The sequence below is a fragment of the Macrotis lagotis genome, chromosome 5 (genome assembly GCF_037893015.1).
Source record: "Macrotis lagotis isolate mMagLag1 chromosome 5, bilby.v1.9.chrom.fasta, whole genome shotgun sequence".
Lineage (NCBI taxonomy): Eukaryota > Metazoa > Chordata > Mammalia > Peramelemorphia > Peramelidae > Macrotis > Macrotis lagotis.
This window is the reverse complement of record NC_133662.1, coordinates 77,751,372-77,777,171: the sequence shown is the minus strand read 5'-3', so window position 1 is coordinate 77,777,171 and position 25,800 is coordinate 77,751,372. Positions and strand designations below refer to the sequence as shown.

Below are 25,800 nucleotides of genomic sequence, written 5' to 3'. Positions count from 1 at the left end.
CAAATATTACCAAATATTTTAAACAAAGAAATCATAGAAAGAAATGCTATTTTAATTTGAAAATAGGGAAAATAAATTTCAGAAAGACAAGAGAGTCAGGTTAATCCTAAAGTGTATAATGTGGTTACCAAGATGCCCATATAGGGAAAAATAAATAATCTTTTTCCAGAATGATATGGCATCATTAGAGCTTCAGGAGTTTATCAGTATAGATTCAGATATTGTTAGTTATTACAGAAAATTATGGGATATGTAGGGGCTGAAGTATAGAAGACCACCACCTCCAGAAAGAATCTAGGATGGTCTCTCTCTATAAAAGTTATTTAGTTTACTCTATTTGAAGAAGGGGGGCAGGGAATATTCTTATTAGGCTAAGGGATTTTTGAATGACTGCCTTCTCCAGGATTTTAGCAGTTGTAATCAAGAAATGTTAAATATTAAAACCTTGGAAGGAAAAATGCATTGTGAAAAGTGGAATCATATCTGTAGTTATATAGCTGTATAAGGTATGTGACTCTAGTTTGGAATAGTATGAATTAAAGTCAAGAAGAGCTAATGAAAAGGAATGGTGGGAAATATGAGTTGTATAGCTTGAGTAAGAGATTCTGAAAGTACTGGAAAGAAAATCCAGACTTAGAGACAATTGGGGTTTCTTTTGAACCATTTGTTAAGTATGGAAAGGTTTGAGCAGTGTTTACTTTGTATACAAAAAATGGATTTTGGGAACTTTGGAAAATGGTGTACAAATCATTATAAGAAAAGAAGAAAGTATAGAACTGTAAGTCTATAGGGACATATGTGTTTATATGAGGTTGGGCTGATTTAAAATTGCATTAAATTGGTAATTTTTGCAATGTTTGGCAATGAATTGATTAGAAAAATAATAAACCCTATAAAGTAAAAAGTTTGATATGAAAAGCAATTGTATGGTAAATGTTAATTATGTTATTATTGATCCTATAGTATGCTAATCTAAAGATACATGTAAATTGAATTAAGGGGTTTGTAAAGAATATGTTTGAGTTTGGATTCTGATGTTGTATGGCTCCTCCAGAGTTATGGGAGTCAGGACAGACTTGTGAGTTAGCTTTAGAATAACTAAGAGGAAGTTAATATTTTACACTGATTGGAATGTGGATCATGTATCTGGGAAGAATCTGGAATGAGTGAGTAATGATAAACAATAAAGGTAAGGAATTAGTACATATCACTTTGATATCTCAAATTGTGGGGAATCTCTCATTCCCAGAATATAGAATGTTTTAATATTAAGAATTTAATTTAATAAGAAGAATTTAATATTAAGAAATGTTGGTCAGTAAGGATAGAAAGTTTTTATAAATGAAAGCATTGAGAAGTTAGTATTGCACTGATAAAGATAAGAATTTGCAAAGTTTTTAGGCTTTTGAAAAGAAGATGATTTAAAACTAATTTGAATATGACTTTTGGAATTTAAGAGAAGTATGAAGAAAAATCTTATAGTCATAAGAAGGGATTTTTTTTTAGCAACAATTGGTCTTAAGAAATCTTTGTAATTTAAAAGTTTTAGGGAATAAAGCATGTCAGTGGAATTCCTTACAATCCTACATGTCAGGTCATAGTGGAACATGCTAACAGAAATATTAAGGTGATCCTCGCTAAACAAGAAAGGGGAAGAGGACGTCTATCACAAGGAATTCTAGACAAAGCAATATATATGTATAATTTTTTACAAATTTCTAAATTGGACAATTTGTCTCCAGCCATGAGACATTTTATACACATTAAGAAACAGTTGGAAAGAAAATACTTTAAAAATAATTCTGAAAATAAAATCTATGGTATTGGTAAAGGAGTTTGATGGCTCATGGTATGGACCTTACAGAGTATTAATATGGGGTCCAGGTTTTCTTTGTGTTTCCACAGATCATGGAGACAAATGGGTTTCTGCAAAAAGAATAAGAAATGTGGAAACTGAGGAAGAATCGACAAAAGAGAAGGCAAGGCAAAAGAGGAAGAAAGAATCATGCTCATAAAAGACAAAGATACTCATAAGAACATTTATGATGATGCACTTGTTAACTGTAGGAAAGGCTAATATGACTGATCATTGATGGGCTCTCATTCCATCTCCACCATGGTTGAAAACACTATCCTGGACAGATTCTATGCTAGAATTTATTTTACATGGAAATCTTTCTTGAATGTACGGTGAAGGGAGTGTTGAAGAAATAACAAGTAATGAATCCATACAGAACTCTAACAAAACAATGACTTTCATGGGATTGATTAAAGGATTTCCTGTGTACTTGCAGAAACAAATGGGAGGAATCTGGTTGAGTACTGAATGGAATTACACTAAAAGTACTGTACCTGCTGATAGATGGTGTACTCAGATTGTGGATGGAAGGATATATTTGTGGGATATTGCTGTAAAAACAAATAAGAATTCTATACAAATTGACACCAGGAAATATCACTTATATACATGGAGATTAAATGGTACTGAGATACCCTTGAATGAAACTAAGCAATATCAAGGAAACAGGTTAAGTTCTTGTAATTCTATTCACTTATGTATCATTATCCTGGTTTCATGCCCTTTGAATATTGCCATACTCATCAGTGCATCAAAGTACCTTTAGACTTTATGAATTATACAGAATATTTAATATCTTGTCATAATACCACAAGAGACATGCAAGATAGAGGAGCAGTAAATGATCCTTGACTGCAATACATACATATTTATATATATATATATATATATACATATATATATGGATCTGGAATAGAGGTTAAAGGAATAGAAACATTTGTTGCATTGTTTGGGGGACATACTGTGCAAGGAATGCCTGAATTGGTTAATATTGATATAAGGAATAATATAACTAGTAATATCGCTATTAGTGCCAGGGTATGCTTGGGTGAGGAATATGCATTTTTACTAGAAGGAAAATCTAATATTACATTAACTAAATATTCTGATGGGGTGTTCAATTTAACCTGTATGAATTGTTTAGTAAGAACCTGCATAGGCCCTAAATTTGCTGTAGGTAGAAAAGTTTTCAAAGTAACATGACCACATTATGCATTTACTATTGTAAAAACAAAAAATTGTTATAGGACACATAGTGATCATATTTTTGAGACAATTAATGAGAAAATATTATCCTTTCAACAGAGAAACAGAAGATATATTTTTTTGTGTTATTTTGGGCATTACATTACTGGTAGAAGCTATTGTGGCTTCTACAGCCTTTGCTATGTCAATATCTAATACTTAGAATCAAATAGTTGAAGCACAGGGATTACAAGAATTAATGCAGAATGTTTCAGTGGAAATTAAATGCCAGCTTCAGGTAGATGAGCAATTTTATAAAGCATTATATCAATTGTAGGAAGCCACTATGTTTTTGGGAGAAGAAGTACAATATTTGGAATTACAACAAAGGTTACAATGTGATTATAGATATAATCAATATTGTTTGACCAAAGCACAATATAATGAATCTCAAGTAGAATGGAATGTTATTAGAGCCCAGCTGTATGGATTGAGTATGGAAAATGTTACATTAGAATTGTCAAAATTAGCCCAAATAGCAGATTATATTGACCAGGCAGCAGATTCTGATCAGTTCTTTCATGCTCAATCTGGTGGTCTGTTGCATGTATTTTTACCGTATATATTGTTTGGTATTGGACTTTTATTATTTTGCTTGTGTGTGCCCCTTGTGATGTAAGTCCTCATCTCATGCATAAGAAAGGTTCTGACTGATGTTTTTGTTGATCCTCCAAGACAACCCTTTTCTGGGAATCTATAGGGCGCTTTGCACTTAAACAAGAAAGGGCAATTGTAAGGGGATAATAGATAGAGTATGTGGCCATGAGGAGTTCATCCTGAGAGTCATTGAGACCTGGGACAACCTGGAAGGTCCATACCAGAGTGCTCTGAACTCAGGAAGGAGCTCTGGCCCTTCTCTCTCTTTGTTCTCCTGCCTTTCATCCTTATCTTGTTGAATATTCTCAGGAAGGACCTTTTGTCCTTATCCCTCTGCCTTTCATCCTCATATAGTTCAACTGTCCCAGGAAGGAGTTCTGGTACTTATCTCTCTTTATCTTGTTAAAGATTCCACATTTTTCCAGGATACAGACCTTTTGTGGCATGCCCCTTATACTTCCACAGGCCTGGAGATGAGGGATGCTGATACAAGGGGACTAGGCTTATATATACCCTTATTTCAACTATGTAAGTCAGAGATGTAGCATATACCTGCAATAAACTCCTTGCTTATCTCTCACTGGCTGACTGACTTTCATTATTGAACATGCGGGACATGTCCGGCAGAGCTCCCTGAAGAGTTGTGTGAAATAAACTGAGACCCGGCTGCCCAGAGTGGACCGCAACATAGATATATATACATGCACATAGGTATCTTTAAATACACACATATATACAAATATCCAATCAGCACATTATTTCCTTCATCATAGCAAATATTCCAACCCAGTCACATCTTATCATCTTATCTGAGAGACTGTTTATGAAAAATTTCCCCCTATTTTCTATCTTCCATCTATTCCTGGCTGCATAGGTTTCATATAAGAAAATTTTAATTTAAGGTAATCAAAATCATCCATTTTGTACTTCAACAATGCTCTCATATTTATTTTAAGGCTAACAAAGGATTAAAATTCACAAAACTAAAGTCACAAGATGGTATACTATGTTACTGCCAAATCAAACATGACTTACTTATCTACTCCATCTCATCTGCAGACAAAGGTAATCATAATCTTTTTTCTTAAATCACCTGTATATGGACTACTTCCATTTTCATCATCATCTACTACTTTCAAACTATTGTTATTCCATTCTTTCTTTTGCCTCACCCAATCACATGCTATTGGACAAAGATAACAAAATTCACAAGACAATGTTAACTGTGTGCATTACAGAATTATGCTGCAATATCTGAACTGGACCCTACTGAAATAAAGCAATTCTTTTACATATTCCTACTCAAATCACTCTTCCACTCAACCAAAGCAGACATAACAAAAAATTTTTTAATCCCTCTTCCAAACTCAAGGAGCATTTTCTTGCACAGGAGCATTTTCTTGCACCACTCTCTTAAACTGAGAACTTTACCTCAAATTGCACTGAAAAAAATGAAGGCTATGTCACTAGAATTCAACCTTCTCTTCAGTTCTATCTGATATCACCTAGATATTCTCCCAGTATCTACAACTTCACACTTGTCACACATAAAGAAGTAGCATTGTACATAATACAACTAATCACATTTCGTTCCATCTTCTTGAGAAGATTAGCCTCTATCATCTTGACTTTCACTTATCTTCAAATTTTTCCTTTCTACTGCTGCTTCCCAACTGTCTACAAACATGAGCATATCTTCCTCATCCTCAAAAAAATACTGGCTTGATCTGTCTGTTCCCACTATCTATTATCCCACATCTCTCTTGTATTCTTTTGTGGCTAAACTGCTTAAGAAGGGCCACAACAACTGATAAATTTACTTCCTTTCCACTCACTGTTCTTAATTCTCTACAGTCCGGTTTCTGTCTATATCATTCAACAAGATTGCTGTCTCCAATTTTGCTAATGTTCTCTTAAATATAAAATCTAATAGTTTCTTCTAAATTCTCTTCAAAACTTTGACAATGCCAATCATTTTTTTTTATTTCTCCTCTTTCCTTTCTGATTATTCTCAATTTCCTTACTTAGATTTTCATACAGATCACTCCCACTGTTGATGGGTAACACCAAAAGTTGTGTGTTGGACCCTCTCCTTTTTTTCATCAGCTCCCATGGATTTAATTTATCTTATCTAGAATGATGAATCTGAAATTTACCTATATAGTCCTAATGTTTCTCCTAATCTCCAGATTCCCATCTCCAAATGTCAACCTCATGTCTCTAAAGTAGATTTCTCATAGACATCTTAAATCCTCATTGACATCTTAAATCCAACATATCTAAATCTGAATTCATTGTTTTCCCCAAAACTTGAGGTGATATGATTGATGATGTTTGTCCTTCATTCTCAAAGAAGACTATGATGATGCCATGACAAACACATGAATTGGATTTGCACAAGGGAGGTGCTTGCTAAGTCACTAGCCTCACTTTCTCCTCCAAAAACTCTGGAACAAGTGGCCAAGTATGAATCAGGATGATGGGAGATGGTCTAGGATGGGAGACAATAAAGGTTAAATGACTTGCCCAAGGTCACATAGTTAATGTCAAATGTCTGAGCCTGGATTTTCCCATCCTCTTGACTTCAAGGCCAGTGCTCTATCCACTGTACCACCTAGCTGCCCTATGCATTTGTGATGAGTTTTAAAAGAGGTACTTCCCCTCCCCCCACTTTAATACATTATTATGGCTCTCAGAGTAGCATATTAGTGCTCTCAGAATAGCATGATAGAACAGTGGATAGAGTATCCAGTCTGGAGTCAGAAAGATTCCTCTTCCATAGTTCAAATCTGGTTCTAGACACTTACTAGGTGTGTGATTCTGGTCAAGTCACTTTATCCATTTGCCTCAGTTTTCTCATCTGTAAAATGAGATGAAGAAGGAAATGACAAATCATCTTGCCAAGAAAACTCCAAATGAGATCATTAAGGGTCACACATAACTGAAAAATGGCTGGACAAAAAGTACCTAACTTAACTATTATTGTTGAGAATGTCATTCCTTTTAATCACCTATGCTCAGCTTCTCATAATCTATCGGTTGCCAAGATCTATTGATTTTGCCCTTCTAACATTTCTCATATATGCCATCTTCTTTCCTCTGACACATACTACTTCTGTTTTATTAAAAAATCTTTCTGGTTTGTATTTCCAACTCCATCCTCCACTCAGCTTCCTGAAATTTGGTTATGAATATATCATCTTCCTCTTCCCTACCTCTCCCCCCCCCAATCCCATGTCCCTAATTCAAGAAATGCCAATGACTGCCCATTGCTAGGATCAAATATTAAATCCTATTAGGCATTCTAAGCCAAATGGTTCCACATCTTTCCAGTTTTATAACTTACTCCTTTTTCCTCTGATCATATTCTTTGGGGTCTAGTGACCCTGACTTCCTTGCTTTTTCTTGCAAAAGATAACTTCATTTCCTGACTTGTGGTATTTTAACTGGCTGTCCCCCATGCCTGGAATTCTGTCCCTTCTCATCTCATGCTCAGAACTTGTTTCAAGTTCCAGCTAAAGTTTGACTTCTCACAAGAAGCCTTTATGCTTGCAGTTTCCCTCTGTTGACTCCAATTTATCCCTGTATGTATCTTGTTTGTACATTGATGTTCACATTCTGTCTTCCCCATTAGACTCTTAGCTCCTTGAGAGCTAAAAGTATCTGTTATCTTTGTTTCTCTGACGCTTAGTGTGATGCCTGCCACAGAGTAAGTACTTATAAATGCTTAAAGACTGACAAGTTTAAGTGGAACTTACTGATAACAGACAAAACTGAATTTCAACCAGAAAATGTTTTTAAAAAGGAAGCGAAAATAATATATTATGCTTAAGAACATGTATAATTAATTTGAGTATTTAGAATAGACTAACTTACTTGCTCAAAGTTACTTTTCAAACAGTATTGTTGTTTCTATATATAATGTTCTCTTCATTCAGTTCATTTCATTTTTCCATTATTTCAGCAAGTCTTTCCATGTTTTTTCTAAAATTATTGAACTCATTATTTCTTATAGTATAATAGTGTTCCACCAAAACTATATACCAGGGGTGGCTAGGTGGCACAATGGATAGAGCGCCAGCCCTGGAGTCAGGAGTACCTGGGTTCAAATCCAGCCTCTGATACGTAATAATTACCTAGCTGTGTGGCCTTGGGCAAGCCATTTAAACCCATTTGCCTTGCAAAAAAACCTAAAAAAAACCCCCCAACCAAACAAAAAAAACTATATACCACAACTTTATCGGGTAAAGTCTCATAGCTAAAATAATACTTTTTCAAATCTATAAGAAGTCATTCCCCAATCAATACATACCCTTACAATTTCCAGTTCTTTGCCACACAAAAAGAGCTGCTAGAAGTACTTAAGAACATATATGTTCCTTTTTCCCTAATCATCTTTGGAAATAGATCAAGTAGTGATGTTGCTAGATCAAAGATTATTGTTAATTCAACAATCTTTGTATATAATTCCAGTTTCCTCTCTAAAATAGTTGGATCAGTTCACAATTCCACCAACAATGAATTAGTGACTCATTTTCCCACATCCCCTCCTTCATTTGTAACTGTCCCTTTTTATCATTTTAACTAGTCTGGTAGGTGTAAAATGATATCACACGGGTATTTTAATTTTCATTTCTCTAATCAAAAAATATTTAGAGCATTTTCCATATAACTAAATTATTTTGATTTCTTCAATGAAAAACTGTCTTTATATCCTCTATCATCTATCCTTTGGAGAATGACATTCTCACAGATTTGGCAAAGTTTTTATTTTAGATATGAAACTTTTATCTGATAAACTGATTATGAAATCTGTGCCACCCTCCTCCTTCCTCTAATCTTATTCTTTCTTTCTGGTTTTGGCTATATTTATTTGATTGAACAAGCCCTTTTTAATTTAATGGATTTTAAATTATCCATTTTGTACCTTCTTTGCTCCCTATCTCTTGTTTATTCATAAATTGTTTACCTTTCTAGAAGACTGATAATATGTTTCATGTTCTTCTAATTTTCTTGTAAAATCCCTATATCTAGGTCATATACTCATTTTGATCTCATCTTGTTAAATAGTGTAAAATGTTGGTGTGTGCCCATTGCCTAACATACTGCTTTCCAGATTTCCAACATTTTGTTTTACCAAACACTGAATTTTTAATATCAAAATCCTAAGTCTTTACATTTGTCAAATTCAAGCTTATTATATTTATTTGCTGATGTAAATTCTATATCTACTCTGTTTCATTGCTTTCCCATTCTATTTCTTAGCAATACCACTCAGTTTTTGATAATTATTGCTTATAATGCAATTTAAGATCTGGTTCTGATAAATTTTCTGTCTTTCCATTTTGTTTTCATAATTTACTTTGATATTCTTGACTTTTTTCCCAAATGAATTTTCTTATTATTTTTTTAATTCAGTAAAATAATATTTTGGTAATTGGGATGGAGTTGAATATATAAATTAGTTTGGATAAAAATTGTCATTTTCCCTATATTGGCCCTGCCTACCTATGAACAATTATTATTTTTCTGATTATTTAATCTTATTTTATTTACATAATTTAAAAAATAATTTTATTTATTTATTGTTAGTGATCCTTGAAGACCACAGCTGTGAGATACCAAGGACAAAGGTTTCCAAGACCCTCTTGCCCCCTCTTGTTTTGCAATACTGTACTTTTGTGTTTGCCCAGGAAGCTGCTCATCCTAAGGTAACAGGATTATACCAAAACTATAAAGATAAGGAAGTATGACAAGAATTTAGGCAAACAACTTTATGATCTTTTTGTATGGATGGCTCCCACTGATTATCTCATGAGATATGTTTGTGCTGTCCAGGGGCATTGGTAAGATATATACAGGTTAAGGATACTACATAAAGTGATCTTTTGTTCCTATGAAAAGTGGCTCCTGTCTTTCATCCTTTTACTGTAGCTGAGAACAAGTTCTTTGCTGGTCAAAGAACTAAAGGTAGTTGGTACACCTTTTCATTTCAATTTATATTGTTCCTGTGTTTGTTTTGGCAATTATAGTTCCAGATATTTTATACTTTCTTGTATTATTTTAAAAAGTTTTTTTTGCTATCTCTTCTTGCAGAAAATTGTTTGTGATATGTATATGTGTATGTGTATATATACATATATATATATATATATATATATATGAATGCTGATGATTTATGTGGTTTTATTTTAAATACTGACAAGTTGTTAAAATTATTGTTGTTTCAATATTGAATACTATTTGTAGGCATGCTTGTTTCATACCTGATCTTATTGGGAAGGTTTCTAGTTTATCAAATTATAAATATTGTTTCCTGAGGGTTTTAGATAAATGTTTTTTATCAATTCAAGGAAAAATTCATTGATACCAACACTTTCAATAAATTTATTGGCATATAATTGGACAAAATAACCCCTTATAATTGCTTTAATTTCATCTTCATTAGTAGAATATTCACCCTTTTCATTTTTGGTTAAGTGATAATGATTTTTTCTCTTTTTTTAACCAATTGTCAATCTATTTTGATTGTTTCTTTTTTCATAAGAACAATTCTTAGTTTAATTTATTAATCCAATTTTTTTTACTTTCTATTTTATTTATCCCAACTTTAATTTTTAGGATTTCCAGCTTAGTATCTATTTGGGGATTTTTAATTGATACTTTTTTTTCTAGTTTTAAAAACTGCTTTCTGAATTCATTGGTTTGTTCTTTCTCGATTTTATTTATATAAACAATAAGAATGATAAAATTTCTTCTAATTACTGCTTTATTCTCTGGGCTCCTATGGGTTTTGATATGTTGTCTCATCATTTCATCCTCTTTAAATTTTTGATTGTTTCTACAATTCTTTTAATGCAATCATTCTTAAAGATTAAGTTGTTTAATCTCCAATTAGTTTTTAATTTATGTTTCCTTTGTCTCTTATCAAATATAATCTTCATTGCATTAAGATATGAAAAGGGCAGTTATAATATCTCTATTTTTATGCTTGGTTAGGTTTATCTAGTTCTAAGAAAGGAAGATTGTTTTTCTTACTATTATAGTACTACTATCTATCTTCACCTATAATTCATTTAGTTTTTCTTTTCTTTTCTCTTTTTTTTAATCTTTGCAAGGCAATAGGGTTAAGTGACTTGCCCAATGTCACATAGTTAAGTAAATTTTAAGTTTTTGAGGTCATATTTGAACTCAGGTCCTCTTGACTCCAGCCATCTAGCTGCCCCCATTTAACTTTTCTTTTAAAAATTTAGATGTTATAATATTTGGCATTTATAGATTCTATGTTGATATTGCCTCATTGTTATAGTACCTTTTATTAAATTGCAGTTGCCATGTGTTTCTTTTAATTAAGTCATCATTTTATCAGATCATAATTGCTACCCCTGACTTTTTTTTGCACCTGCTGATACATAAAAAATTGTACTATAATACTCTATTTTAACCCTATATATATCTTTCATTCTTTTTTTTTTTTTTGCAAGGCAGATGGGGCTAAGTGGCTTGCCCAAGGCCACACAGCTAGGTAATTATTAAGTGTCTAAGGCTGGATTTGAACTCAGGTTCTCCTGACTCCAGGGCTGGTACTCTATCCATTGTGCCACCTAGCTGCCCCAACATTTTTCACTTTTTTTTTATTTTGGTGTCTAGTTCATTATTTAGAATCATCCAATCCAGAGACGTACCAAAAAATTTTACTAGTACACCCATTCCATGGACAGCATACAAACAGTTAAAATTTACATTCGTCACTAGTTATGTAGATAAACTCATCACTTTTCCCTGGGCAAGTGGTCATCTGTAAAACTAAATTTTGTGAGAGGTGTGTATGTTTGTGTGCACATGCACAGAGATTTCGATTGCTTACATGTTTAATTTCAGGTGTAGCAGGTTTAAATTAGTATATGGAACGTTAAATCTCACCCTTAGCAGGTGAGACTGAAGTGATGGGTTTCTTCTCCCAGGACAGAAAATTATAGCAAATAAGCTCTGGAGGTTCAAAAGACACAATTTCACATCAATAAATAAGATTCCTGCAGAAACTATAAGCTCACTCCAGTTAACAACTCAGGAATTCCTAGCATCTTGGAGTATTAGAATCTTAGTAGCCTCATTCCTCCATCCACTTAGAATAATGTTAAGCAGCAGTAGCTGTTTTGTTCCCAGCTGCCCTGCTTACCAGTTACATATGTGAAAACCTAATTCTGGATGAGTAGAATAAATTCACTGATTATGTAAAATTGTGGCAAATAAGTGCCAGTGAAGTCTATTTTTAATAACAGTTTAGTGAAGGTCCTGGTGGCCCCCTGACTAAGCCCTTTTCTTAATGTCATTTTTCCCCCCCTTTGGAACCTTATTGGCAAGAAACTGCATGTGGCAATTATTACCTACAAGTTACTGGTTAAAGTTGAAGTGATGTGTATCTCCTGCTAAGACAAAATTTCCCTTCGCAAAGGAGCTAACTTAGGACTTCAATCTGATTTGTGAGCTCCCAAATTCTCTTTCTACACAAATAGAGAAGAGCAAAGAGGTGAGCATGTCATGTTGGTGAAAACCCAAGTGAAGGCTGGGCCTTTTTGTCACCCTACGAACAGGCTAGGCAAAGATACTCGGCCCCAAGAAAAAGGGTAGAACTCTCAATTGGTGATGATCTGCTCATGCACACAGCTTGGTCAGTCTTCAAAACCAGGCAGGCCTTGACAAAGAGTCCCAGTCTCTGTAGCTTAGTAACTGAAAGGATCCTTTCCCTTCTGGCCCCAGAAAGTGAGGCTCCTGGGGAGTCCTGTGACCCAAGCTCCAGTCTGAGTGGCTTGTTTCTAGAAAAAGGCAGGATGTAGGAGTGTTCTGTTGCTTTCTGAAGGGGTGGTAGAGCTAAGCATCAAAGACAAAGGCTTCAATTAGCCATTCCAGACCGGACTCGCATTTGCCATCCCCTGCCCTGACCTCGGGTGAAACAGTCAAAGGCCTTGGCCACTGGCCAGTTCAGTCAGCTCTTCCTTGATGTGCTCGATGGAAGCCACATCTCCCTTTAGCTCAGCCTCTTTCAGGGCCTCCTCATAGACAAATTTGGCTTCAACAAAGCTTGCTTTGTGCATCAATATTCTTGCCATGTTGCTGAGCACCCGGTGAAGCTCAGGATGCTCCATCTGCCTCGCCAGGTCTGTTGCCTTTTTCACATATATATAGGCCTCGTCAAAGTGGACTTCTGCATCCAGAGTCGTGGCCAGGTCATTCATGAGCACCACAGTCTGTGGGTGTCTTTCTCCACGTATCTCTTTGGAAATCTGTAACGCCTTTTCATACATTTTTTGTGCATCAGATAGTCGGTTGACATCGAGGAGGTAACGAGCATAGGAGTCATAGCACATGCCCAGCAGGAGTTGGGTATTTTCTTTCTCTTTAACTGGCAGAACTTCCTCTGTTAGTGCCTTCTCTTTTGTGATTTTTCTCTCCAGGGTAGCATAGATGCTGGCCAACTTTAGGGTTTTCCTCCTTCTTCGTGCCCCCAACCAGGAGATAGCTCATTGTTGCTTTACAAAGCTTTTCTGCTTTTTCAAGCTGGTTCCTCACGAATGCTAAGTTAGCCATCATATCATAGGTGTAGATGATGGCCTTCTTGACATCTGCCTCATTCTCTCTGCCTCCTCCAGCTCCTTTTTCATAATACTCACCTTGGCCCGCTTCAGCATTTCCATGATCTTGAGCTCCACCTCGGAGGCCGGGCTCTCCGCCCCCTCCTCCTCCTCCTCCTCCTCCGCCGGGGCGCTTCGGAAGAACCCGGACTGAGCCGTCCGCGCCACCACGCACAGCCCGGGCCACCTCGGCGCCCCGGGGGCCGCCCCCCGGCAGCAGCAGCCGCGCGTAGCCCCGGCGCCGCCGGCCCGCGGCCGCCAGCAGGCCCCGGGCTGAGGCTGCGGCTCAGCGGGCCCCACATCCCGGGGCCGGTCCGAGCCCGGGAGGAGCCGGGCGCGCCGGGGCCCCCCGCGAGCTGTGCCCTGGCCCGGCCGCGGCTCCGGCTCCGGCTCCGGCTCTGGCGCTCGCGGCGGCCGCCCTCCGCGCAGCGGCCCGGCCCAGGCATTTTTCATTCTTAACTGTGTTTCTTGTAAGACACGTCTTTTTGGATTCTAATTTTTAATCGATTCTGGGTGAATTCATTTCCTTCACCTACAAAGTTACAATGACTATTTGTGACTTTTCCTCCATCTTATTTCATCATACGCACGCCTCTAAATTATGCCAATATCCTTTTTAGTCATTGAGAAACCTCAGTCAGTTAACTCCTCCTCTTATTCCCTCACTTTGCCATATCCAATGAGGAACTGAATCCTTTTGTGACCGCAGTTCCAATGATCACTACTTAGACTATTATAATTGCCTCTAAATTGGTCTCTCACTCTCATTGGCTTTACCAGCTTTTGTCTAAGCAATCCTCCTAATGCATAGTTCTGATCATAATCACATGATTTTTCCTGAGAAAACCTTCAGTAGTTCCCCATAACTTGCTATGTAAAGTCTAGACCAGGGCTGTCCAACCTTACTTTTAAAAGTTATTAGTGAAATAATAGACAATATATTTTGCTTTACCATTTTAGTGAGAGCTCTGCGGTAGCTCAGCTTCCTTTACTAGAACTTGTAGTAAATCCACAGGCAGCTGCCTAAAATTGCCCTGCAGGCTGCATGGAGTGGGGTCACATTTTGGACAAGCCTGATCTAGACTATTTAGCTTAATGTTCAATGATCTTCCCAGTCTGATTTTGACTAATCTTTCCTATGTCTCCAAGTACTCCTCTTAATGTAGTGAATACTTGTAATTTGTTCTCTGAACTCAGTATTCCCTTTTCTTTTTTTTCTTCATGACACATCCTGGAAACCTGGAATGTTCTCTCTTCTCCCCCAAACTTTGCTAGTCAAAAGCATAATTGTCTTTCAGGACCCATCAATCTGAAAATGAAGTTTTTCTATAAATTCAAAGTTATGTCATCTCCCTCTTTCCTTGGAACTTTTATGGCATTGTTTTCCTCATTTCTGTGCTCTTATATTCTAATTTTTACTCAATAATTATGTAAATGTTATATAACTTACAAGAATGTAAACTTCATACAAGCCGAGATGATGCCTTATTTAGCTTGTTATTTCCCTTAGTGACTAGCAAAGTGCTCTGAATATACACATTTGAGGAGTCCCACTCTACTTCATCAGTTTTCTCTGATGGTAGAATTTTTCATCATGGATCCTTTGAAGTTATCTTGGCTCATTGTCTTGATGAAAATGTTGAAGTCTTTCATGGTTGATTATTGTTACAGTATTGCTGTTACTGTGTATGATAGTCTCCTAGTTGTTCTTGCTTCATTTCCCATCAGTTTATGCAAGTCTTTATGTTTTTTTCTGAAACCATCCCTTTTGCCATTTCTTACAATACAAAAATAATACATCACAATCATATACCATACCTTTTAATTTTTCCCTAATTGTGGACATTCCCTTAATTTCCAATTTGCAACTACAAAATGAGCTGCTATAAATTTTTTTTTTGTACAGGTCCTTTCCCTCCCCTGTTTTGTGGATAGAGCTCTAGCAAAGGGTAATTTTGTTGGGGTAAAGGTAACATTTTTATAGTCTTCTGAAAACAGTTCCAATAATAAAATATTGGAATAATTAGACTGGTTTACAAGCCCCCCAACAGTGCATTAGTGTACCTATTTTTCCACATTCCCTCCAACACTTGTCATTTTTCTTTTCTGTTATGTTGGCTAACCTGACTGGTATGAGGCGGTACCTCAGAATTGTTTTAATTTGAGTCTCTCTAAATATTAGTGATTTTAGAGGTTTTCCTATGACTAATGATAGTTTTAGTTTCTTTTTCTGGAAACTGCCTGTTTATATCCTTTAACCATTTATCAAAGGGGATTTATAAATTTGATTCAGTTACCCATATATTTGAGAAATAAAATTTTGATAAAAATGTGAAACAATGTTCTTTTCACTTCCAACTTTTACATATATTTTTAAAAATCTAAAAATCTAATCTTTTAAAAAATCTAATGAATTCCCTATATAAATTGGTCTCTTTAAGACAGCTTCCTTTTAGTCTCCTCAGTGAAATTGTATCTTGCTCTGAACTCAGAATTTGATCTTGAGAGCTTCCATCTTTCCCTTTCTGAATTCCTCTGGAGAATTCTAGGCTATGGACTTCAAGTTATCCTTTCTCAAAATTCTCAAAATCCACACTCCTAATCTTAGCATGGACAAATGACTATACTTAGGTTTTCTCTTTTAACTTGTCACAAGTTCTAATATAAAAGTCTGCTTCCTCTTTAGCTTTCTATGTATTTCAACATTTTCTCCTTATCTGTCAAAAGTAGAATCCAAATAATAGCAGCTCCCTTGTTACTTTATCCACCTTTTGAGGAATGAAATCATTACTGGGATAATGTAGTAGAGCACAAACTGAAGCACAGGAGAGAGAAGGACCTTTATTTCCTGTCATTTGTTGCATGCTCGTCTCATTCTTTGAGGAGGATGCTGATTCCACTCCATTTAGTGACAGAAGAAAGAATATGCGATAGTAGTCACAAGAAAAGAGACCAAAAGACTTAATATGAAGAACCAGAAGTACTTCCCAAGGTATATATTTGTTCCATTAACTATGAAGATGTCTGAAGCAGGCACTGCTAAACACTTAGAGCTTGGTTAAAGACTGAAGACATCAAGGTCATCTAATGCAAGCAAGCCATTATCAGTTTTCATGACTTTAGTTTCTTTTACTGGACTTTGATGCCTAGAAGAGAAAGGAAAACTGATGACTTCATGCATAATTTCACTTCTTCCTCTATTGAATTCAGTTCATGGGTGAGTCAAAAAAAACTGCACCCATATTATACATCTTGTTTGCATATTATGTCAGAGTTGTTTTGAGCTGTCCTTGAAAACTGTTTTCAGGGAGTTGGGGTGGGGGTAAGGCAAGGAATTGTGGAATGGTAGAAGAATGAAAGAACTTGTCTTCTAGTTCTCTGACTCTCCCTTTGGAATCCATACAACTAGGTGGTTCAATTGATAGAATGTCTTGTCTGGAGTTAGTAAGACCAAAATTGAAATCCAGTCTTAGACACTTCCTAGCTGTGTGGCCCTGGGCAAGTTACTTAACTTCTCCAGTTTCCTCTTCTGTAAAGAGCAGACAATAGTGGTATTTACCTGCCAGGATTGCTTGACATATTTTAGGTGTTTCACTTATTTAACATGTCTGAGCCAAAATAATCTTTTAACTTGGTAGGATAAAATAGACTTTTGAAAACTCTTCTCCAAAAAAAGCTATATGTGGTAGTTTTGGCAAATGTAATTTGGGCTGCTTCCCCCCCCCCCCCCCCCCCCCCCCGCTGCTCCTTCTTGATCTTAGGCAAATGAGTACCTATTCTGAGATATAAGTGTTCGAAAGCTTGAAGGTGACCTTAATTAAAGAGATCTGGAAGTTCCATAGGATCTGCCATTTTACCAGCAGAATTTGGGAATTCTCTGGATAAATTAAAGCCAATGTGAATTAACAAAATGCCTAATTAATAGTTTTGTAAACATCCCTACAGTCTTATTAAGTTTAAAAATCTCTCTCTTTTTTTTTTAGTAGTAATAAATTAACTGTTCCATGTTGTACATTGAATCCCTTTCTACTCAATTTGTTTTTGGGGAAAACCTAGATGTAAGCCATAACTTAAAATCTTTCCAAGGCAAAACAGGGCTTAAATGAGAGTACAGAAAAAGGGAAGACTTAACTCCTTTCAAGTGCAACATTGAACCTGGAATAACTAAATGGCTAGAATCAGGACATCAAAGACCTCTGAGTAGAGAAATGACAGCTACAGTATTGTAACAATTTTAATCCCAGCAGCAAGTTACTCAGTGTGTTTTAAATTCAAGTTTGAAATGATGGGAATGTATTTTCTTCCCCCCCTTACCCTTAACCAGTTCTCATCCCCACATTACGTAACCCCCAGCACTCAGGAATTAATCAGATCCTTAAATTTGTCTGATTAAGGGTACTTTTCTTTTGTGCACAGAAGAAAGTGAATTACTCCTCAAGTGCATGGACCTTACCTAAGCAAGGATGGCTGCTAGTAATCACTTCAGAGATCACTAGGGGACCTGTGTAATAAATAAATCAGTGTCCTGTTCTACTATTCCCCTTCTTCCCTCTTCTCCTTCCCCTAAGATAGCAAAATACTTCTTAAAATAGATGCTTAATAAGAACTCGATTGTCTAATCAATAAACCAACAAATATTTTTTTTAGCACCAACTAAGTAGTAGAAAACAATGTAATAAATGAACTGAGATTTGAAGGAAAGTTAATGATTCTTAGGGGCAACTAAGTGGCACATTGGATAGAGTGCCAGGCCTGAAGGTCAGCAAAACTCTTCTTTGTGACTTTGAATATGGCCTAATAAACTTACTAGATGTGTGAATCTGGACAGTCACTTAACTCTGTTTGCCTCAGTTTCCTCATCTGTAAAAATGAGCTGGAGAATGCAATAGCAAACCAATCCAATATCTTTACCAAAAAAAACCCACAAATGGGGTCACAAAGAATCAAACACAACTAATAAATGACTGAACATGCACACACACAGGGGGTTCTTAATAACAATAGTGTGGAGTGAGAAGATTCTTGGCATAGAGGACAGTCTGGACAAATGTATATGGCAGGGATAGAATATTGTGCGTGAGGAACAGCAAGTCAGTTTGAAACAAAGCGTTTGTGAAAGGAAGTTATGTATCATAAGACTGGAAAGACAAACTGGAACCAGGACGTATAGGACTTTAAATGCCAAAGGAGTTTGGATTTGTTCCTAAAGGTATATGAGGTTGGAAGGAACAATGGAATTTATTGAGCATGGCTAGATATCTACTTTTGCAATATTATTTTAGCACTCATGGACTAGAGCAGGAAGAAATCAGGCCAAGAGATAACTGAGGATGCTATTGTAAATACTTCAGTGAGAAGTGAAGGAAGCCTGGATTAAATGGTGGTTAGCTAATGTAAATGTAAAATTAAATGACAGAAAATATAGGTTAGACAGGAAGTGTTATCTGCGGGGGTCCAGCCTCCGCGGGGTCCTTGGAACTTGACAGGAGGGATAGAGTCGGTGAAATCAGTTGAGTCAAGTGAGTAAAGGCAGGAGCAGGTTGACTGACTGTCAGCTGCTTAGATTTATTTTTATAATCTTAGAATCATATGAAACAAGCAAACTAAAATCATTTCCTTGGTTACAAAAGTATACAATTTTCATCATTAATCACATAGTTCATATGGTTACAAGTTTGATCATGTAGCAGTTACAAGTGTGATTATCAATCATGTAATTAATTTTCTTGTCCCTGCTCAGACCGTGATGACCTCAACCTGCCTGTTGCCTAGTTTGTTGCTGCATAGTAAAGTTTTTGATTAAACAGAACTTTCCTTAGAATAATCTTTGATATAATTTGTTTAATGGAATGCTTCTATGTTTTTGTACCGCATATGTAATGTTTTCAATATGCTCCCTTGACAACCTGTAGTGAGGGTAGCTATGTTTGTCCACCTGTCTGTTAACTCCTTCAATAACTAATTTTCCTTTCAGCCCTTGTTGGTAGATGCTACGGTTTCTATGGCTTTTTATTCTTTGCCAATAAACTAAGGCTGTTAGAGTTCACATATTGGTTACCTATACTATTCTCTCACCATCTTTATCATATATTCCTGTGTATGATAAGGGGGGCAAAACTGTTAATTTCCCTGGAATTCTATCTGACCCATCTTGTATCTGGTTTCCCTATATATATATTCTGACATCTCCCTGGAACTCCCAGTGCTGTGTCTTCCAAAGATTTCATAATGCTGAAGCCTTTTGTATGTCTCAAGGAGAGGCAGTCCTGTTAAATTTGGACAGAGTTCACAATCTGTTTTATTCAAGGAATTTCTTTGAAATCCTTCCTTTATAGTCATTCCACTATTAGGATGAGTAAGTTTTGCAATCAATAATAGACCTATAAATATGGGTATACATGGAATCCCTATATATATTGAAGAAGGAAATGTTGTTCCATCAGGCAGTGTGACTGCCCTGAATCTTCTTGCCGCGACTGTGTCAAATAGCTTAGAGACCCTGGCTCCCAACAGTTATCCTCTAAAATTTATCGTAAAAATGAAGATGGAGGGGTGGCTAGGTGGCGTAGTGGATAAAGCACCGGCCCTGGAGTCAGGAGTACCTGGGTTCAAATCCGGTCTCAGACACTTAATAATTACCTAGCTGTGTGGCCTTGGGCAAGCCACTTAACCCCATTTGCCTTGCAAAAAAAAAATGAAGATGGAGACCATCTTTCCAAGATGACTCCTCAGTTGGAGAAAGGAGTATTTATCAAAACAAAAGATGGAGGAAAGGGGCCAGAAATCATTAACCTCCTTGGAGGCCTGACTGTGAATATTGCACAATATAAGGTTGCCCAATTACTCCTCAAATTCTATCATCCTTATAAAATACTGTTTGATGAATTTTTTTCTCTTCCTGAACATAAAGCATCATGAGGGCAGGACAAGTTTTCCAGCTTCCTGATCATTTGTCTTCCTGAGTTTGTACTTAACATAGGGGGAGATTACCCTCAGGTCTGGACTTCTTACCTAGTGGCAAAGGTGGCTGGGAATTCTGTGAAGGCTGAGTACTGTTTAAAGAAATCAGTCTTTTTTTAAAAAAAAACAGGATTAAAGTTTGAGAAGCTTACTATACTTTGACTTAAAATATAAAGAAAAGAACAAATATAATTTTTGAGTTATTGTGGGGGAAGAGTTGTCAGTTCAGTAACTAAATCTATGTGGTGTATGTAAGAGTGAATAACAGTTAGTTGATTGATTTCTAAATTTCTTATATTCTAGTCATGTTTTTTTTTGGCCATCAAGAAACAGGTATGAAACTCAATGAGTGGGAGACAACATGTTTAAATTTCTGATTCTACTCACAGAAATTTTGCCATTTTCTTTTCATACCACTAAAGAACCTTTTTCTTTTTCTCAGTCAAGTTATTTATTCAAAAAGAATTAATAACCCCTCCTGGACCTGAATCAGTCATGAATTCTATTTAAACTCCTTCTATTAAGAGAACTTAGGCTTTACAGAGCTTCCTATTTGACATGTAAATTTTTCCATAGCTCTAACTCCTCCACCCAATCTTCTCTAGTACTCAAATATTGAGCCAAAGAAAATCTACAATTAGTAAGGCTATCTGACTGTTCAGGGATCTTTCCAAGGCCCTCTTTCAAAAACTTTTTTCTTGAAGGAGGTTATAAAACTTGGCCAAGGAAAAGATTTGTCATATAAGGTGGTATTTTTTGTTTATAAAAGTTGTGAGAATTGTTTTTTGTAATCTGTATGGTTTTCTAATAAATGGTATATATATATTTTTCAATTTAGCAGCAAAAAAAAAAGTTTTAAAGTAAAGGAACCTTCCACCTTTAGCATTCCTATGTAACACCAGGAAAGGTGGGTCTTCCCAAAAGTATAGTCCTCTTCTGTATACTGTACTCAAAGGGAGATGTGGCTTCGGAATTACTGAGAGACTTCTGAACTTGAACCTGGGTCTGTGCATAAGGGAGATTACTGGGGAGTGCATTGCAGAGCAGGATTTCCAGACAGGTAGTCATGAGAGGCATGTATTAACTTTGAAATGACTAACCAGTGGGGCTAGGGGTGCAGTGGATAGAGCACCAGCCCTGGAGTCAGGAGTACCTGAGTTCAAATCCAGCCTTGGACATTTAATAATTACCTAGCTGTGTGGCCTTGGGCAAGCAAGTTAACACCATTGCCTTGCAAAAACTTAAAAAAAAAAAGAATAAAAAAATGAAATGAGTAACCAGATTCACTTAGAGCTGCAGACATTTTGGGAAAATGATCCTGAAGTAGAGAATATGTTAAGAGAAATATGTTCTATAATTATTCTGTTTCCTCTGCTTCGACCATGCATCTTACACTAACACTAACACCTTCAGTGCTGGGGGGGGGGGGCGGCAACTGCCCCCCCCATCCCATTGTCCAGGCTATGAAATGAGGTCAATGAACTTTGAACTTTTAGTGAAGTATATTTTTTTGTAAAACTTTTTTAGCATGATGATTTCATACATGTTATAAATGTCTTCACTGAGGATGAACATGGCCTCAAGGTTAGCTACCACACTGAGGGCAAATTCTTCAACTTCAAAAAGTTACAAGTCAAGACCAAAGTGGAGGGAATGTTGGTTCTGTTTGCAGGTGATTGTGCCCTCAGTGCAGCCTCTGAAACTGAGATGAAACATGTATGTATTGATTCTCTGCTGCTTGTGCTAATTTTGGTCCAACAATTAACACCAAGAAAATACAGGTGCTCCAGCAGTCAGCACACACCATTCATATTTGAAACCATTGATTATAGCAAATGAAGAAGTTTTGAATACAGCGGACAAGTTACCTAGGCAGTGTTCTTTTCAGGGAGGTACACATTGACAACTAGATTGACACTTGCATTGCCAGAGCCAGCTCAGCTTTTGGGAGGCTCTGAAAGAAAGTATGGGAGAGAAGAGATATTGGACTCACTAGCAAACTGAAGGTCTACAGAGCCATTGTGATGACCTCATTGCTATATGCTTGTGAAACCTGGACAATCTACCAGCACCATGTCAGGAAACTGAATCATTTCCATTTAAATTGTCTTAGGAAGATTCTGAAAATCACTCTCACAGGGAAAGTGCTCATGAGGGGGTCAGAAGAAACAATGCTGAGATACCCTGAGGGTCTCATTGAAGAACTTTAGAATTGATTATATAGCACAGGAGACACTGGCATAGGACGTCCCAGCATGGTGTGCCCTTATCAGTGAGGGGGCTGCACTCTATGAAGAAGGCAGAATGGAGGCAGCTCAAAGGAAATGTGACCCCAGTTATTCACAAGGACTATTTGTGTCCAGCCTGAGGTAGAGCATTCCAAGCTCATATTGGATTGATCAGCCACAGTCAGACAGGTTGTAAATTGTCTCAAACATAATGATGTCATTTTGGTCTTCAATAATGAAGGACAAGAACCAGTAAAGTACATTGCCCCTCCCTGGTAAGGATGCCAAGCAAGTTCCTGTCCCCCCAGGCACAAAACAAATCCTTATCAGCAAAACCATGAATCCCAGCCTGAAAGGAATGTCTTTAACTTACCACTCCTTATCTACATGTTCTAATTCCTCATATTGCCCTCCCATCAACATATACCTAATATACCTTATCTTCCTGCCCCTTTAAAAGCACATTCACTCCTCAGTTGAATTGCTTGTCTTCCTTTGGGAAGCTAGGTCCCTCTTGGGAAGGATGATTCCATTGGAAATACCTTTCCTTATTTTTTCTTTTCTTATGACAATGTGTCACTGATGTTGCAAATGCTGTTGCAGTTGTAGCTGCTGCTCCTAATCCCCTTGGGAGATAAGTGACTTTCTTTATTTTTATCCTTATTTTATCTTTTCCTTAGCTTCTACTAATCCAATAAAGTATTCTGGGTCAGAATTGGTCTTTTATATGAATTCTTTCATGTTCTACCTGAATCTTTAACCCAGTTACCTCCCCCCATCACGAATCCACTCTCTTGTCTTAAATCTCTCTGGGTAAGTTATAGTTGCCTGTAATTGTTGCCAATTTTGTTTGATTTTCCACTGTGAAGAATCACTCTCAGCCCTGAGAATACAGGATTAAAAAGAAAAATGGAGATTTATTAAAAGAAGTAACAACACAAAAGAAAGTAATAGGAAAGTTAAGAAGAGATTAAAGAAAAGCCACAATTAATCTTGGCAAGTGAGCTCTGCCAGGCTCAGGAAAGGAAAAGAGAGAGAGAGAGAGAGAGAGAGAGAGAGAGAGAGAGAGAGAGAGAGAGAGAGAGAAAAGGGCAGGCAGCCATGAAAGTTGGCTTAACCAGGCTACCTGGTGAGGCCCATGGTGCTCCGTGAAGAAGAGCCAGAAAAAGCTCCACTCTTCTGAATAGGAGGCTGGAAGAAGCAAGAGAGTGAAAGGGGTGGAACTTTCTATTAAATGTCCTTCTGGGGTAGGTTGAACAGAGGGTGGTACTTGGGGAGTAGTCTTACACCTTGGAGTCAGGTATCCCCCAGTGACAAACCATGTACTGGTCCTTCCTGTCTCAAGGGTCTTGATTTCCAATTTCAACATGTCACTTCCTTCCCACCAGCATCCAGGCTAAAGTTAAGTAAAAGGGAAAATAGGTACAAGATACAAACAACAGTGTCTAAGGGAGGCAGAATCTCAAAAGTGGGAACCTCTACCCACTTAACAGAATTTGTTTCTGCTACATTCATAATTCTCTACATCAGAATCAGAACCATGTGCAACAGAGTTGGTTCTCCTTAAACTGAATAATCAGAAGACCAGGATGGGAGAACAAAAAGGAATTTATTTGCTCTTCTTGAGAAGAGGGCACAACCTCTATAAACATAAGTGACAGCTTAAGGAGGAGTGCAAGGTACTGAGGCATGCAAAGTGCCACTATGTATTGGCTACATAGCTAAGTTCACAATCTTTCCATGAGTATTTAGCCAATTTGTGCAAAACATTTTCAAGTCCTATTTACTTAATTATTCAGATTCAGTTTTACCCAATCAAAGAGAGATAATTCATTTTGCCATATCAGAGAGACAATCCTGTATCCTTCCATATATAGGGGTCAATTAACACAATTCTGTATGATCTTTCTTACCATCTGACCTTTGCAACTCCCGCTGATGTGGCTTTGGGAAAAAGGAAGACTCATTGAAATCATGTGGGAGCCTTCACTCAGTTATAGTTCCACACATAGGGCTTTATCTTATTCTCAGTCTAAGAACTCCTTTACTCTTCTGATGTGCATAAATTTTCAGACTTTTATTTATTATTTTGGCTCTGATAGATGGGCTTATTATTGCCTATTTCTGTTGTTTTTTTCATGTGTGTGTGTAACAAATATTTGGTGTGAAGGAACCAAGCTGGAAATATTAAAAATTACCCTTCTTTTGAGAGTTACAAAGAAAAGTGGTATGTTTCCTGGGGAAAGGGAGATGGTTGAAATGTGAAAAGATATAATTCTAATCTGAAGTCTTTATTGGAGATAGGTGATGGAAGGAGCAAACACCCAGAAATAACACCTCTTGCTTTCCTCAAAGACAAAAAAAAAAAAACCAGTCTTACTTCAAGAGGGATGGGCAAGATCCCAGATATCTATCCATATGACATGCATACACTTGAGGAATTCAAATAAACATAGGAAGATTTGTATGGACAAATGTAGAAGAAAATAAACAGAACCAAGAAAACACTGTAAACTTTAAAAAATGAAGGGCTAAAATGAAATGACAGAAAATATAGATTAGACATTAAAGGTTTTTCTCTAGGATTTGCCATAAACCTGTTGGTGGAGACCATCATAATAATGACCATCCTGAGTAAAGGAAGACCAGAATATATTTGTACATGAGCAAAGGGAGAGAGGGACTAGGATACATATATATATGTATATACATATATATATTTATTTATTTTTGTACAAATGATTTTTTTATACATTACTAAAATATTCTTGTTTAAGAACATTATACTCCCCTCCCCCCAGAAAATATAGACCCTCATGAGCAATTAAGTAAAGTGAAAAAAAATAATAAAAAAATGTACTTCAGTCTGTGTTCCAACACCACCAGCTCTTTCTTGGGTGGATCACATTCTTTATGATAAGTCCATCACAAAAGCTACTTCCATATTTTTCCACCTTTGTCATTGCTGATCACACCTCCCTCCATTCGTACTTCCCCACTACCATATACTACATTTTCTCTCTCCTTTCATGCTGAAATGTGCTGTAGGGTAGCTGAGTGGTACAGCAGACTGATCACCGGCCCTGGGGCTAAGAGACCCCAGTCCACCTACCACCCCTAAGGCCCAGCAACCACCTGGGCCTGTGGTCCCAGACAGGCCATCCAATCCCAGCCCCTTGCAAGAAGTAAAAAAGAAAATGTGTTATATCTGACCACTCTCCCCCACAGTCCAATCTCTCCTCCATCACTCACATCCCCCCCTTTCCCCCTTGTCCCCCCT

At 36.9% G+C, this 25,800-nt stretch overlaps 1 pseudogene; it reads right to left on the bottom strand.

Moving 5' to 3' along the window:
• Window positions 1-9,918: 9,918 nt before the first annotated feature.
• Window positions 9,919-13,634, bottom strand: LOC141489774 (tetratricopeptide repeat protein 19, mitochondrial pseudogene; annotated as a pseudogene).
• Between the last annotated feature and the right edge of the window lie 12,166 nt (window positions 13,635-25,800).